The sequence below is a fragment of the Vipera ursinii genome (genome assembly GCF_947247035.1).
Source record: "Vipera ursinii genome assembly, chromosome: 2".
Lineage (NCBI taxonomy): Eukaryota > Metazoa > Chordata > Lepidosauria > Squamata > Viperidae > Vipera > Vipera ursinii.
In genome coordinates, this window is record NC_139513.1 from 132118468 (window position 1) to 132133423 (window position 14956).

Consider the following 14956-nt stretch of genomic DNA (forward strand, 5'->3'; position numbering starts at 1 on the left):
AATAGATCCTGGAAACTACAGACCTATCAGCCTGACCTCAATACCTGGGAAGATTCTGGAAAAGATAATCAAATAACAAATCAGCGAATACCTTGATACAAACAAAGTCATCACTAAAAGTCAACATGGGTTTGTCAAAAACAGATCATGCCAGACAAATCTTATTACATTCTTTGACCAAGTGACAAAATTAGTGGACCAGAGGAATGCTGTAGATATAATTTACTTGGACTTCAGTAAGGCATTTGATAAAGTAGATCACAACCTACTACTTGATAAGATAGAAAAATGAGGGATAGATAGCATCACCACCAGATGGATTCATAGCTGGCTGACAGGCCATACTCAGCATGTGGTCCTCAATGGAACTGCATCTACATGGAATGAAGTGTGTAGTGGGGTGCCCCAGGGCTCTGTTCTGGGCCCAGTGCTCTTCAATATCTTCATTAACAATTTGGATGAGGGGATAGATAGGGAACTCATCAAATTTGCAGACGACACCAAGCTGGCAGGAATAGCCAATACTCCAGAAGATGGGCTTAAAATACAGGAGGATCTGGACAGACTCTAACACTGGACGCTATCTAACAAAATGAAATTAAATGGTGAAAAAAGTAAGGTTCTACATTTAGGCAGGAAAAATCAAATACACAGGTATAGTATAGGTGGTATTTTGCTCAATAGTAGTAACTGTGAGAGGGATCTCGGAGTCCTAGTAGACAATCACTTCAATATGAGCCAGCAGTGTGCTGCAGCTGCCAAAAATGCCAACACAGTGCTAGGCTGCATTAACAGAGGGATAGAATCAAGATCAAGTGAAGTACTAATACCACTTTACAATGCCTTGGTAAGGCCACACCTTACCAGGTAAGGCCACATCCAGTTTTGGTCACCACGGTGTAAAAAAGATGTCGAGACTCTAGAAAGAGTACAGAGAACAGCAACAAAGATGATTGGGGGACTGGAGGCTAAAACATATAGGAAACGGTTGCTGGAATTGGGTATGTGTACTTTAACAAAGAGAAGAGTGAGGGGTGATGTTTGGTCCAGGCAGACGAATGACTCAGTGAGGTTAAACAGCAATAAGGTTTATTCAATACACATATGTCAACTGACAACTGTCAAATAACTCTGGCTTTTTATACTCGAGCTGTTTAAACTGTATCCAATCACAAGCCCGGGTTTTCCCGCCTTTACAACATTAACCAATAATTGCACCAGAATCTCCCGCTTCAAAGGAACCTTCTTTGCAACAAAGCTACTGACATAACACCCCTTCCCCCCCAGTCGATGTTATTTGTTGATGTAATCTCTCAAATATTTGGGTGGCCTATGGACCCTAGATGGGTATCTATTGGTTTGGCTACTTAAGTCATTGCTAACTGACTGTCTGATTGGCTGGCTTATATTTATGGGTCTGGAATTTTGAATTACAGGCTCTGAAGATTCCCTACTAACAGATTGTGATTGCTGTTGTGTTTGTTGTTGTTGCTCAGGTACTGCTGGCCTGTTCATAGGGGACAGCTCCCAGTCAATTTGACAATGTTGTGGGTTAGCTGTAGTCACACTGGTTTGAATTTCCGCTTCACCACTAACTGGCAAGTTGTTTTGATTAAGCCAAGATGCAGTATCACCCCCGTGTACGTTTTGACCCCCATCAACTGGCATACTTCCGGCAACTCTCTTCCTTAATTGATCAATATGTCTTTTACTTACTCTATTCCCTTCCCCCTCAATGGTGTAAGACAACGGCCCCATTATGTCAGTGACTACCCCAGGAACCCATTTGTCCCCCTGTCCATAGTTTCTGGCCCAGACTAAGTCTCCAATTTTGAAGGACCTGTTTGGGATGTCAGGTTCAGCACTTGAGGGTAGTTTGTCAGGATGTAACCTGTCCAGTTTGGTGGTTAGCCGTTTGCCCCACCTCATTTCCGCAGGGCTTGTCCCGGTAGCCATGCAAGGGGTTGTGTGTTGGGTCAGCAAAAAGTCTGCAAGTCTTTGGTGCCAGTCGCCACGGATGATTCGCTTCAAGGCGTCTTTGGTGGTTCTCACGTTGCGTTCAGCCAAGCCATTGGTGGACGGGTGGAAAGGTGCTGATGTTGCATGTCTAATCGAGTTGGCCCTGAGGAAACCCTGAAATTCAACAGAGGTGAATTGGGGCCCATTATCCGATACAATCACATCAGGTAACCCGTGAGTGGCAAAGAGGCCCCTTAAAACCTGTATTGTTCTACTAGATGTCATTGAATTAACAGGCACTACCTCCAGCCACCGAGAGAAGCTGTCCACCACAACTAGGAAGGTTAAGCCTTGAAATGGCCCTGCAAAATCAATGTGAATCCTAGACCAAGGATTCCTGGCCAATTCCCACTTATGTGTGTGTGTGTGTGGCAGCTCTGGTCTAGATCACTGACACAAATAACATCCTGAAACACATTCTTCAATATCTTTATCAAGCCCTGGCCACCACAAATGACTTCTAGCTAATGCCTTCATTCGCACAATTCCAGGGTGGCCCTCATGTAATTCCATTAAAACTGTAGTTCTGTGAAGTTCAGGAATAACAACACGGTTACCCCACAATATACATCCCAAATGGGATGATAGTTCATTCTTCCTCCTAAAATATGGGATGTACTTGGCATCAGGGTTAGTACTAGGCCAACCACCAAGAACCCAGGTCATAATCCTTTTGAGAATATGGTCTTTTTTAGTAGCCTCAGCTATTTCTTTAGCAGTTAAGGGGCATTCGGGAATTTCCTGTAATGACATAATTTGTCCTACTGGGGCAGGGTCCTCCTCTGTGTTGGTTAAAGGCAGTCTGCTAAGGGCATCTGCATGGCCCATTTCCTTACCAGGTCTATGTTGCAGTGAGAATGAATATGCTGAGAGGAAAATTGACCACCTCAGCATTCTGGGAGACATTATTTGGGGTGTCTGTTTATCAGTGGTAAACAGTCCCAATAATGGTTTGTGGTCAGTGAGTATGGTAAAGTTCCTACCATAAAGGTAATCATGGAACTTTTTTACTCCTGCCACGATTGCTAATGCTACTCTATCAATCTGTGCATAATTCCGTTCGGCTTTGGTAAGCGTCCTGGAATAGTATGCAATTGGCTTTTGAATGCCCTGACTATCCATGTGACTGATAACAGCCCCCACACCATAAGGTGAAGCATCACAAGCTAAATAGATTGGTTTATTCTCAATAAAATGAGTAACTGTGGATTGGCTTGAAAGAATATCTTTTAATGTTTGAAAACTGACTCTATGTTTATCTTGCCACTGCCATGGGGTTTTTCTATCTAATAGTCTATGTAGTGGTTCCGCGATGGCAGCTTTATGTGGCAAGAATGTATGATAAAAATTGACTAATCCTAAAAAGGCTTGTAATTCAGCCTTGTTTTTTGGTTCTGGTGCCAATTTAATTGCCTTAATTTTATCAGGTGTAGGGTGAATTCCATTTTTATCTATCCTAAATCCTAAAAATTCTGTGGATTTAACTCCAATACAGCATTTTTCCTTTTTTAATTTAAGTCCAGCCCCCCTAAATCTTCCCAATACCTGTTCCAGACGCTCAGCTAATATTTCTTCATTTCTTCCAGCTATTAGAACATCATCAAAGTAAGGGCATACACCAGGTATGCCCTTTAAGGTCCTCTCCATCACCTCCTGGAAGATGCCTGGAGCTGCTGCAATACCGAATTGCAGTCTGTGGACTCGGAACGCCCCCTTGTGGGTAACAATAGTTTGAGCTTCAGCAGCCTCCCTGGAAACAGTAAGTTGCAAATACGCCTGCGCCAAGTCTAACTTGGCAAATATGGCACCGTCCTGTATCGTGGCGAGGACCTGCTTCACCGTCGGGACCGGGTAAGCATGCTTTTTCATTCCTAGGTTCAGGGTGGCTTTGTAATCAGCGCAGATCCTCACATCCCCATTAGGTTTAAGGGGTGTGACGATCGGCGTCTCCCACAAACCACCCTCGACCGGTTCTAGAACGCCTTGGCCTACAAGCTTATCGAGCTCGGCCTCGATTTTTTGCTTAAGGGCGAAAGGCACCCGTCGGGCCTTAAGCCTGATGGGTTTAACCGATGGGTCTAAATTAAAATTAATTGGGGCCCCTTTATATTTACCCAAAGACCCATCAAATACGTCTGCGAATTCATCGCAGACAGATTTGAGGGTCTTATTATTAATAACGGTGTTTATTCCCCCGACCCAAATTCCCAGGGCAGGGAACCAGTTAAGGCCTATTAAACTAGTTCCATGGCCTTCTGTAACTATTAAGTCTAGTATTCCATTAAACCCCTTATATTTAACTCTAAGGGTAACTTTTCCCTTAATTTTTATTGGGGTTTTTTGGAAGTCTGCCAAGTGAATTTTGGTTGAACTAAGTGGAACTTTGCGACCACTTTTAAGTTCAATCTTTTTAAGGGTTTCACTGGATATTATGGACACTGAGGCCCCAGAATCAATTTCCATTTTGCAAGGGATTCCTTGCAACTGGACTACAATTTTTAATTTTGATCCCAAAATATGGTTTATTTTTCTTTTCCCAATGTGATTGACCCGCGCCACCTCCCCGCGGTTGGGGTATTGTGCCCAAGGTCTAGGGGTCTCCTTGCCACTATAGTAAGGGGTTACCTTACCTTCGGGCCAAACGTCGACTTCGTGTAGACGATTGTCGCGTGCACGACCCCTGCAAATGGCTTGAATGTGGCCGGTTTTTCCGCACAATCTGCATCTAGCAGAGCAGAATCTGCATGTTGCTCGGGGATGGTTGCCCCCGCAGCTTCCACATCTGTTGTCGCTGTCGCGCTGTCTTGCTGGAATGTCTCGCGGTTGTCGTTGTGGTGTTGTTGGTTGTCGTTGTGGTGTTGTTGTTTGGAATCGGCAACTCGGTTCTGGTCCGTCGCTTCGGGATGGTTTTGCCGCCATTTTCCCAAACCGTCTGGTGACTTCGGCTATGTCGGCTTCCAATGGTTGGTCCACCTCCCCACAGTCCACAAGGCTTTCTTGATTTATTTCGGCAGAAGCGGCCATGCTATTGCGGGGGGGTCGCGATACCCAGTGGATTCATATGTCAAGAGTTCGTCGAGGACTTCTTGCAAGTCACCGGTGGGCTTAGTGATGATTCTATTTTGTAACTGTTCGTCTCGCAAGCCCAGCACCACTCTATCACGGATTCTTATTTCTAAATTGTCATATTTACACCGTAACGCAGCTTCTCTAACAGCAGCAACGAATTTGGTTATTGACTCGCCGGGTCTCTGATTTCGTTTTTCAAAAATACGCCGCCAAAAGAGTTCTGATCTTTTTGGCGTAAAATGTACCTTTAATTTGGCCAGTAAGTCAGCATACGAAACGCTTGATACCGGCAATGGTTGACAAAGTCCCACGGCAACCCGGTACACTGGTGTGCCACAGATAGTCAGTAAGGCAGCCGCCTTTTTCCGGTCATCGGTTATGCCGTTTACTAGCAAAAACCCTTCGACCTGTCCCACATATTCTTCCCAGTCCTCTGGGTAGTTTGGATCGAATTCTTTTAAAGACCCAATTTGCACCATTCGGAGGTTTGTTGATTCCGCCGCGGCCGCTTGTGGTTGACTGTGAATTCTTTTTAAATTTACCGCCTTACGCGCAGCTGTTTTCGCCGATCCTTCACTAGTCCGCCGTCAATCCCACCTTCGTCGCCAGTTGTTTGGTCCAGGCAGACGAATGACTCAGTGAGGTTAAACAGCAATAAGGTTTATTCAATACACATATGTCAACTGACAACTGTCAAATAACTCTGGCTTTTTATACTCGAGCTGTTTAAACTGTATCCAATCACAAGCCCGGGTTTTCCCGCCTTTACAACATTAACCAATAATTGCACCAGAATCTCCCACTTCAAAGGAACCTTCTTTGCAACAAAGCTACTGACATAACAGGTGACATGATAGCAGTGTTCCAATATCTCAGGGGCTGCCACAAAGAAGAGGGAGTCAAGCTATTCTCCAAAGCACCTGAAAGCAGGACAAGAAGCAATGGATGGAAACTAGTCAAGGAGAGAAGCAACCTAGAACTAAGGAGAAACTTCCTGACAGTTAGAACAATTAACCAGTGGAACATCCTGCCTCCAGAAGTGGTGAATGCTCCAGCACTGGAAGTTTTTAAGAAGAGACTGGACAGCCATTTGCCTGAAATGGTATAGGGTTTCCTGCCTGAGCAGGGCTTGGACTAGATGACCTCCAAGGTCCCTTCCAACTTTTTTATTATTATTATTATTATTATTATTATTATTATTATTATTATTATTATTATTATTATTATTATTATTATTATTCTAGCATACTATCTGATGGTACTTCTTCTTGGAGCCTTGGTAATCATTCTTGAGGTAATTATTCTTGAGGTTGATTGTAGCGAATTTATTCATGGTCCTATGCATCATATTAGCAGCTGTCCTCTATAATTGAGGGGGGTGACAATGATGTTCCAGTTTCAAGTGTTGGCTGCATATCCAATTGTTCTGGATGCATGAATCTTCATGAGTCTGGGATGTGATATGGAATTGGTCTATCTCAAACTGTGAGAGCAGCTTCCACAATGTTGAAATGTTGGGTAACCAACTGTTTTTCGGTTAGTATGGTTTAGATCAGTGGTAGCATTCAAATATGTGAACAACTGGTTCTCCGTGTGGATGCTGCTTCCAGAAGTCTATTCTGGGCCTGGGCAACAAAAAATTAGCTACTGGTTCTGCTGAAGTGGTGTGAACTGGCTGAATCCCACCACTGGTTTAGGTCTTTTGTCCATCCATAGTTCCCTCATTTATTTCATATATCCCCTCTCATTAGGTCCACTGTTGTAGTAGCATTCCACCAATTCCAGGTTCTCTTGACTCGTCCATGTATGGTTTGTTCCAGTAGCTCAGATTAACCTGGCTCTCAACATCTGGTGCTGACCTTATAAATCTAGGCGCTAACCTTTCCTAGCACAACTCTCTTAATCCATGTCAATTCCATATTGGAGGTAGGCAGGTGAAGCATTAGCGGGTCTTTTCCCAAGAACCCTTATTGATAAAATAGGAACCAGCCAGGATTCGAACTCTGGTCTCCCAGTTAAAGGGTGATACTCTGTCCACTATGCTTCCTCTTCACAGTATGTACATATGTTAACATATGTTAAATCCTAAATGATATTCATAATACATTGTCTTCCAGACAATTCCCTGAACATTACAGACAATATCATTTTTAGAGAGGAGGAGAAAAGTGATGAAACAGATTACTGTATTATTATTTACTAGTATTTGTGTTAAAATTTATGGCTTGTTGAGTGTGTATATGTATGTATGTGTATATGTGTGTGTGTGTATGTGTATATACAGTATATATTCCTGAAGTATGTACATATTCTAAAATATTCTAAAACCGAAGCATTTGAATTTTATAAGTTTGTCAGATAATTTTGTACCAAATTATTTTTGTTCCCATTTTTTAAGATAGTTAAAGAAAACATTTTTGTTCTTGAGCCTATATTAATTTACCAAATAAATAAACATTGCTCCCTCACAATTTTATTTACAGGAGCTGATTCAAGTGATACTTGACTCTTCTTTCAACATTGTGACTTTGGCAGTAGGATAGTATACTTTGGAGAATGAGGACAACATGATTGCTTACAAAAGGCAGGCTGAGAGGGATCTGCTGTCTGAGGTGAATCTTCCCTTTCCTTAAGAGTAGAACCATTATTTTATATTTATTTATTTATTTATTTATTTATTTATTTATTTATTTATTTATTTATTTATTTATTTATCTATCTATCTATCTATCTATTTATCTATCTATCTATCTATCTATTTATTTATTTATTTATTTATCCCACCTTTATTATTGTTATAAATAACTCAAGGTGCCAAACATACCTAATAGTCCTTCCTTCTCCTCCCCCCCCCACAATAACAACAACCCTCTGAGGTGGGTTGGGCTGAGAAAGAGAGAGTGACTAACCCAAAGTCATCCAGCTGGATTTCATGCTTAAGGAGAACTCGCAGTCTTCTAGTTTCTATCCTGGTGTCTTCACCATTATAGTAAACAGGAATACAGGAATACAATTGGCTAATATAAAAAGTAAAGGTGCTAGTCGTTTCCGACTCTAGGGGCCAGTGCTCATCTCCGTTTCAAAGCTGAAGAGCCAGCGCTTGTCCGAGGACGTCTCCGTGGTCATGTGGCTGGCATGTCTAGATGCCAAAGGTGCACGGAACACTGTTACCTTCCCACCGTAGTGGTCCCTATTTTTCTACTTGCATTTTTACGTGCTTTCGAACTGCTAGGTTGGCAGAAGCTGGGACGAATAACAGGCGCTCACTCTGTTATGCGGCACTCGGGATTCGACCCGCCAAACTGCCGACCTTCTGATCGACAAGCTCAGCATCCTAACAATTAAGTGGAATCCATGTGTCATCTTTTTTACTTTGGAGACTTCACTCCCTTCAGCTGTCCAAATAACTGAGAATTATATATAAAAATCTGCGTCTTATAAATACTATGTACAAAAACTGAGAAATATGACTGCAATTTTCCTCTTTGGCTACAGAAGAGAAACGATATTTGCTGCTGGTTTTCAGGCAGTGCTGTGCTGAGTCTTCTTTTTGATATCCTCAGAGCCTCCTCTGATCACGATTCCTGAAAATGTAGGGCACAGTTTTATAACATTTTGAGATGGGAAACTGATAAAAGGCTGCATCTAAAATAGTTACATTGGAGCTATCGATAAAAGAAATTAAAGTCTCAAAAAGCAGTTTTCCAACATTTAAGCAGCTGTCACAGAAAAGAAGGGGAGGGAATGTCAATATATTATTCAAAGCACCTGAGGACACAGCAATGGACGGACGCTTATCAAAGAGATAACCTAGAACAGGGCTTTTCAACCTTTTCACTCATTGTACCACTTTTAGGATATGGAAACATCCGAGTACCACCAGTCGCCTAGCAAGGTGTCAAAAACTTGATAAACCCCCCCCCCAAAAAAGGAAAAAAGTGATGAATTACAGGTAGTCCTCGACTTACAACAGTTCGCTTAGTGACTGTTTGAAGTTACAATGGCACTGAAAAAAGTGCTCCCCAAGCCACAGCCAAGCAATACACCTGCCTGCCCACCCGGTGGTACTCTTCCTCCTGTCTGAGATTTTTATTCCCCCCATATACTGGATGGTTGCAGCAGGTTTTGGTCACTTCACATGACCCTGGGACACTGTGACCATCATAAATATGAATCAGTTGCCAAGCATCTGAATGTAAATCACAAGACCCTGGAGATGCTGCAACATTCCAGCAGATTGGTGCTTCTTCTGGGCTCAGAAGTGCCAGGATCAGCACTGAGCCCCAGCTGGAGCCTGGCACTGTTCCTAGTGCTTCCGCTGAGCCCTGACAGCCCTGCAGCTCCAGCCGTCTCTCGCTCCGGCTTGTGCAATGCTGCCACCGGTTAAGCTCATTCCCCTCCCCTGCTACCACTTTTCTAAAATGGTCGCATACCACCTGCCAGGTGCCAATGTACCACAGGTGGTACCCGTACCACTGGTTGAAAAGCCCTGACCTAGAACTAAGAAGAAATTTCCTGTAGTGAGAGCAATTAATCAGTGGAATAGCTTGCCTTCAGAAGTTGTGGGTGCTCCATCATTGGAGGTTTTTAGGAAGAAATTGTACAGCTATTTGTCTGAATGAATGTCTGATGTCTGAATGTCTCCTGGTTGAGCAAGGGTTGGACTAGAAGATCTCCAAGATCCCTTCCAACAATGTTATTCTGTTAGTTTTTTAGTCTGTTGTTCTGCTATTCTTAAGAAAACCTGTCCCCTCTCAGCCTGCCTACATATAGCCTCATTCTTCTTATATCTCCAGCTTATAATCCTATAGATGTTTATTCCTTTGAGAAAATTTCATAGAACTTCCCACAACAATAATTTATTAAACATGTTGTCAATGCTGCAAACATTGACATGTTTTTGCACTGACAATATAAGAGACAACCTGTTACTTTAATTGCTTCATTTGGGAGGAAGGAAATCACCCAGAAGTTGTGATATGATTGCAAAAGCCGGCGTACAGAATGGGAAATGAAACCTTATATGTAATGTGATTTATGTGATTGGATAATGTGATTTATGATGTGTAGATAAGGGCGGGGATTGTGTGTGTGTTATGATGGGTTTGGGGGGGAGGAGATTTCAGATTCTGGCATCCCTCCATGAGTGCTGATGTTTCGTTTCATTATTAAGACTTTTAGATAAACAATGTTTGCATTTTATTTGAACTGTCTCATTTATCGGAACCATGACACATGTGCAGTCATAGAACCAGATATCCATAAGGGGTAACAAAAATTAAAACACAATGAAAACAACAACAACAAAATCTTAAATAGCAATGATCCTATACAAGTTATCACTCAACTTCAACTTTTAGGTAAACCAATCTTTATGCATCTTATACAGGAAAGGCTACAAGGCTACACTTTGTAACATGGAAACATTCAGATCAAATAATTTTCTCATGTGGACTGAGCTGAGAGATAGTTGATTTCTTTTCAATAGATATCAGATAGATAGATATCAGATGACAGACAGATAGACAGATATAAAGATAGACAGACAGACAGACAGATGAATGGATGGACCAAAATAATAGATAACAGAATTTCTAACATTTTGTTTTGTAGAACGTTACCATTATTGTCATGTTCTGTGTAGACCATGATATGTTCATAGGTTTGTATTCAGAAATAAAGGTATTAAATAGGATTCCCGTGAAAACAGAAGGTGTTTCCTTCATTCTCATTAAAGGTACATTATGAGTCACCCAATGATTTGTGTGAATCACAGCTTACAGGGTGCTAATAGTTTTGTTTTCATTTTTGTTATGCTTTTGTGTCTCTCCTCTAATAAAGAGAAGAGACTAACAAATTTTAAAACATTCATCACTTTTTTAATTAGAACATTCATTATAACATGCCTAAATGAAATCATCAGTATTGTTGCATTATTGATCGGACAATAAAGTGTTTCCCTCATCATCTTTGCTTTATGAGCTTATTAAACATATTGATTGATAGTAAAGCATGGGAAATAATTTTGATTTCTGTTGATACTCTTAAGAAATATGCAAAAATGCATTGCAATAAATTTTGTTTCTTAAATTTAGGATGCTGGAAAAATATGAGACAAATAGGCCAGAAACAGTGGAAGAATGAATGTAACTAAAAACATATAAGGAACGGTTGCAGGAACTGGGTATATCTAGTACAGACATGTCAAACACAAGGCCCGGGGGCCGGATCCGGCCCGTGAAGTGGTTTCATGCAGCCCACGAAGCCATCCTGGAAACAATGAGGAAACGGCCCCCACTGCCTTGGCCCTGGCCCAGAGACCCTCCTCCTGCCAGAGACCCTCAGATCTGTCCCACTCCTGCCCAGGCCCCCATAGGCACCCTTGATGCAAATGATGTAGAGCTGGCCATGCCCACCCAGTAGGCTATACGCACTTTAGCCATGCCCACCCAGTAGGCCACGCCCACCCTGGCCATACCCACCCGGCCCCTTGAGGGCAACCGCAATGCTGATGCGGCCCTCAATGAAATTGAGTTTGACACCCCTGATCTAGTATAATGAAGAAAAGAACTAGGGGTGATATGATAGCAATCTTCCTATATTTGAGATGCTTTCACAAAGAAAAGGGGGACAACCTATTCTTCAGAGCACCAGATGGCAAGACAAGAAGTAATAGATGGAAACGTATGAAGGAGAGAACAAACCTAGAACTAAGGAGAAATTCCCTGACAAAGAAAACAATCAGTGGAACGGCTTGCTTGCAGAAGTTGTGGGTGCTGCATCACTTCATGTTTTCAAGAAAAGATTGGGCAGCCAATTGTCTGGAATGGTATAGGGTCTCCTACTTGGCCAGGGGGAAGGACTAGAAGACCTTCAAGGTCCCTTCTGTTATTTTGTATTCTGTATAGCTTCCTTGGTGGGAAAGAACTAAATTGCTGAATATACCTGAATCTTAATAATACATTCTCCATTATTGGGCATTCTACTGTTCAGTTACATGTAATGAGCTGACGAACAATTACAGAGTACTGAGTACCCAGTTCAGAATGCCAATGAAGCATAAGCATATCAAAGTAACATCCTGCATTCAAGTGGTTTAGCAATGTTAGGAATAATATAGTAGATAAAAGTACATACCTATGTACCTTTATCTACTATTCCTTATACATACATACATACATACATTTGTTGTTGTTAGCTGTGAAGTCGTGTCCGACCCATCGAGACCCCATGGACAATATTACTCCAGGTCTTCCTGTCCTCTACCATCTTCTGGAGTGCATTTAAGCTCACGCCTACTACTTCAGTGACTCCATCCAGCCACCTCATTCTCTGTTGTTCCCTTCTTCTATTGCCCTCAATTTTTCCCAGCATTAGGCTCTTCTCCAGTGAGTCCTTTCTTCTCATTAGGTGGCCAAAGTATTTGAGTTTCAATTTCAGGATCTGGCCTTCTAAAGAGCAGTCAGGGTTTATCTCCTCTAGGACTGACCGGTTTGATTGTCTTGCAGTCCAAGGGACTCGCACGAGTCTTCTTCAGCACCATAGTTCAAAGTCCTCAATTCTTTGGCGCTCAGCCTTTCTTATGGTCCACCTTTCACTGCCATACATTGACTATACGCACTTTTGTTGACAGGGTGATGTCTCTGCTTTTTAATGTGCTATCTAGATTTGCCATGGCTTTCCTCCCCAGGAACAAGTGTCTTTTAATTTCTTGGCTACAGTCCCCATCTGCAGTGATCTTGGAGCCCAGGAAAATAAAATTTGTCTCTACCTCCGTTTCTTCCCCATCTATTTGCCAGGAATTGAGAGAGCCGGATGCCATGATCTTGGTTTTCTTAATGTTAAGTTTCAGCTCAAGTTTTGCACTCTCCTTCTTCACCCGCAACAAGAGGCTCTTTAGTTCTTCTTCACTTTCTGCCATTAGAGTGGTATCATCTGCATATCTTAAGTTATTGATATTTCTTCTGGCAATCTTAATTCCAACTTTTGATTCATCTAGCCCTGTCTTTCTCATGATGTGCTCTGTATATAAGTTAAATAGGCAGGGCGACAGCCTTACCGGACTCCTTTCAGAACTTTGAACCCATCAGTGGTTCTGTGTCCAGTTCTCGCTGTTGCTTCTTGGCCTGCATATAGGTTTCTCAAGAGACAAGTAAGATGGGCTGGTACTCTCATCTCTTTAAGGACTTGCCACAGTTTGTTATGATCCACACAATCAAAGGCTTTACAATAGTCAATGAAGCAGAAGTAGATGTTTTTCTGGAACTCCCTAGCTTTCTCCATGATCCAGCGTATGTTGGCAATTTGATCTCTAGTTCCTCTGCCTCTTCGAAATCCTGCCTGTACTTCTGATAGTTCTCGATCCACATACTGCTGGAGTCTAGCTTGTAGGATTTTAAGCATAACTTTACTAGCATGTGAAATGAGTGCAATGGTGCGATAGTTTGAACATTCTTTGGCACTGCCTTTCTTTGGAATTGGAATGTAAAATGATCTTTTCCAATCCTGTGGCCACTGTTGCGTTTTCCAAATTTACTTGATAATTGAGTGTAGCACTTTTACTGCATCGTCTTTTAAGATTTTGAATAGCTCAGCTGGAATACTGTCACCTCCACTAGCTTTGTTGTTCCTCAGCTTTTCTAAGGCCCACTTCACTTCACATTCTAGGATGTCTGGCTCAGTGACCACCTTATCGTGGTTATCAGGGATGTTAAGCTCATTCTTGTATAGTTCTTCTGTGTAATTTTGCCACCTCTTCTTAATCTCTTCTGCCTCTGTTAGGTCCCTGCCATTTTGGTCCTCTATCATGCCCATTTTTGCATTAAACATTCCCTTCATCTCTCCAATTTTCTTGAAGAGATCTCTGGTCCTCCCTATTCTATTGTTTTCTTCTATTTCTTTGCACTGTTCATTTAAGAAGGCATTCTTATCTCTTCTAGCTATTCTCTGGAATTCTGCATTCAATTGGGCGTATCTTTCTTTTTCTCCCTTGCCTTTCGCTTCCCTCTTTTCCTCAGCTATTTGCAAAGTTTCCTCAGATAGCCATTTTGCTTTCTTGCATTTCTTTTTCTTTGGGATGGTTTTAGTTGCTACCTCTTATACAATGTTGCGAACCTCTGTCCATCGTTCTTCAGGCACTCTGTCTATCAAATCTAATTCCGTAAATCTATTTGTCACCTCTACTGTATATTCAACGGGGATATGATTTAATTCATACCTGAGTGGCCTAGTGCTATTCCCTACTTTCCTCAGTTTAAGCCTAAACTTTGCAATGAGAAGCTCATGGTCTGAGCCACAGTCAGCTCGTGGTCTTGTTTTTACTGACTGTATAGAGCTTCTCCATCTTTGGTTGAAGAGCACATAGTCAATCTGATTTCTGTGTTGACCGTCTGGTGATGTCCATCTGTAAAGCCATCTCTTGGGTTGTTGGAAAAGAGTGTTTGCTATGACCATCGTATTCTCTTGACAAAATTCTATCAGCCTGTGCCCTGCTTCATTTTGTACTCCAAGGCCAAACCTGCCTGTTATTCTGGTTATCTTTTGGCTTCCTACTTTAGCATTCCAATCCCCCATGATGATAAGGACATCATTTTTTAGTGTTAGTTCTATAAGGTGCTGTAGGGCTTCATAGAACCAGTCAATTTCATCCTCTTCAGCACTGGTGGTTAGGGCATAGACTTGGACTACTGTGATATTGAATGGTTTGCCTTGGATTCAAACTGAGATCATTCTGTCATTTTGGGGATTGTATCCCAGTATTGCTTTTCCTACTCATTTATTGACTATGAAGGCTACTCCATTTCTTCTGAGAGATTCTTGCCTGCAGTAGTATACCTGATGGTTATCTGAATTAAATTCACCCATTCCT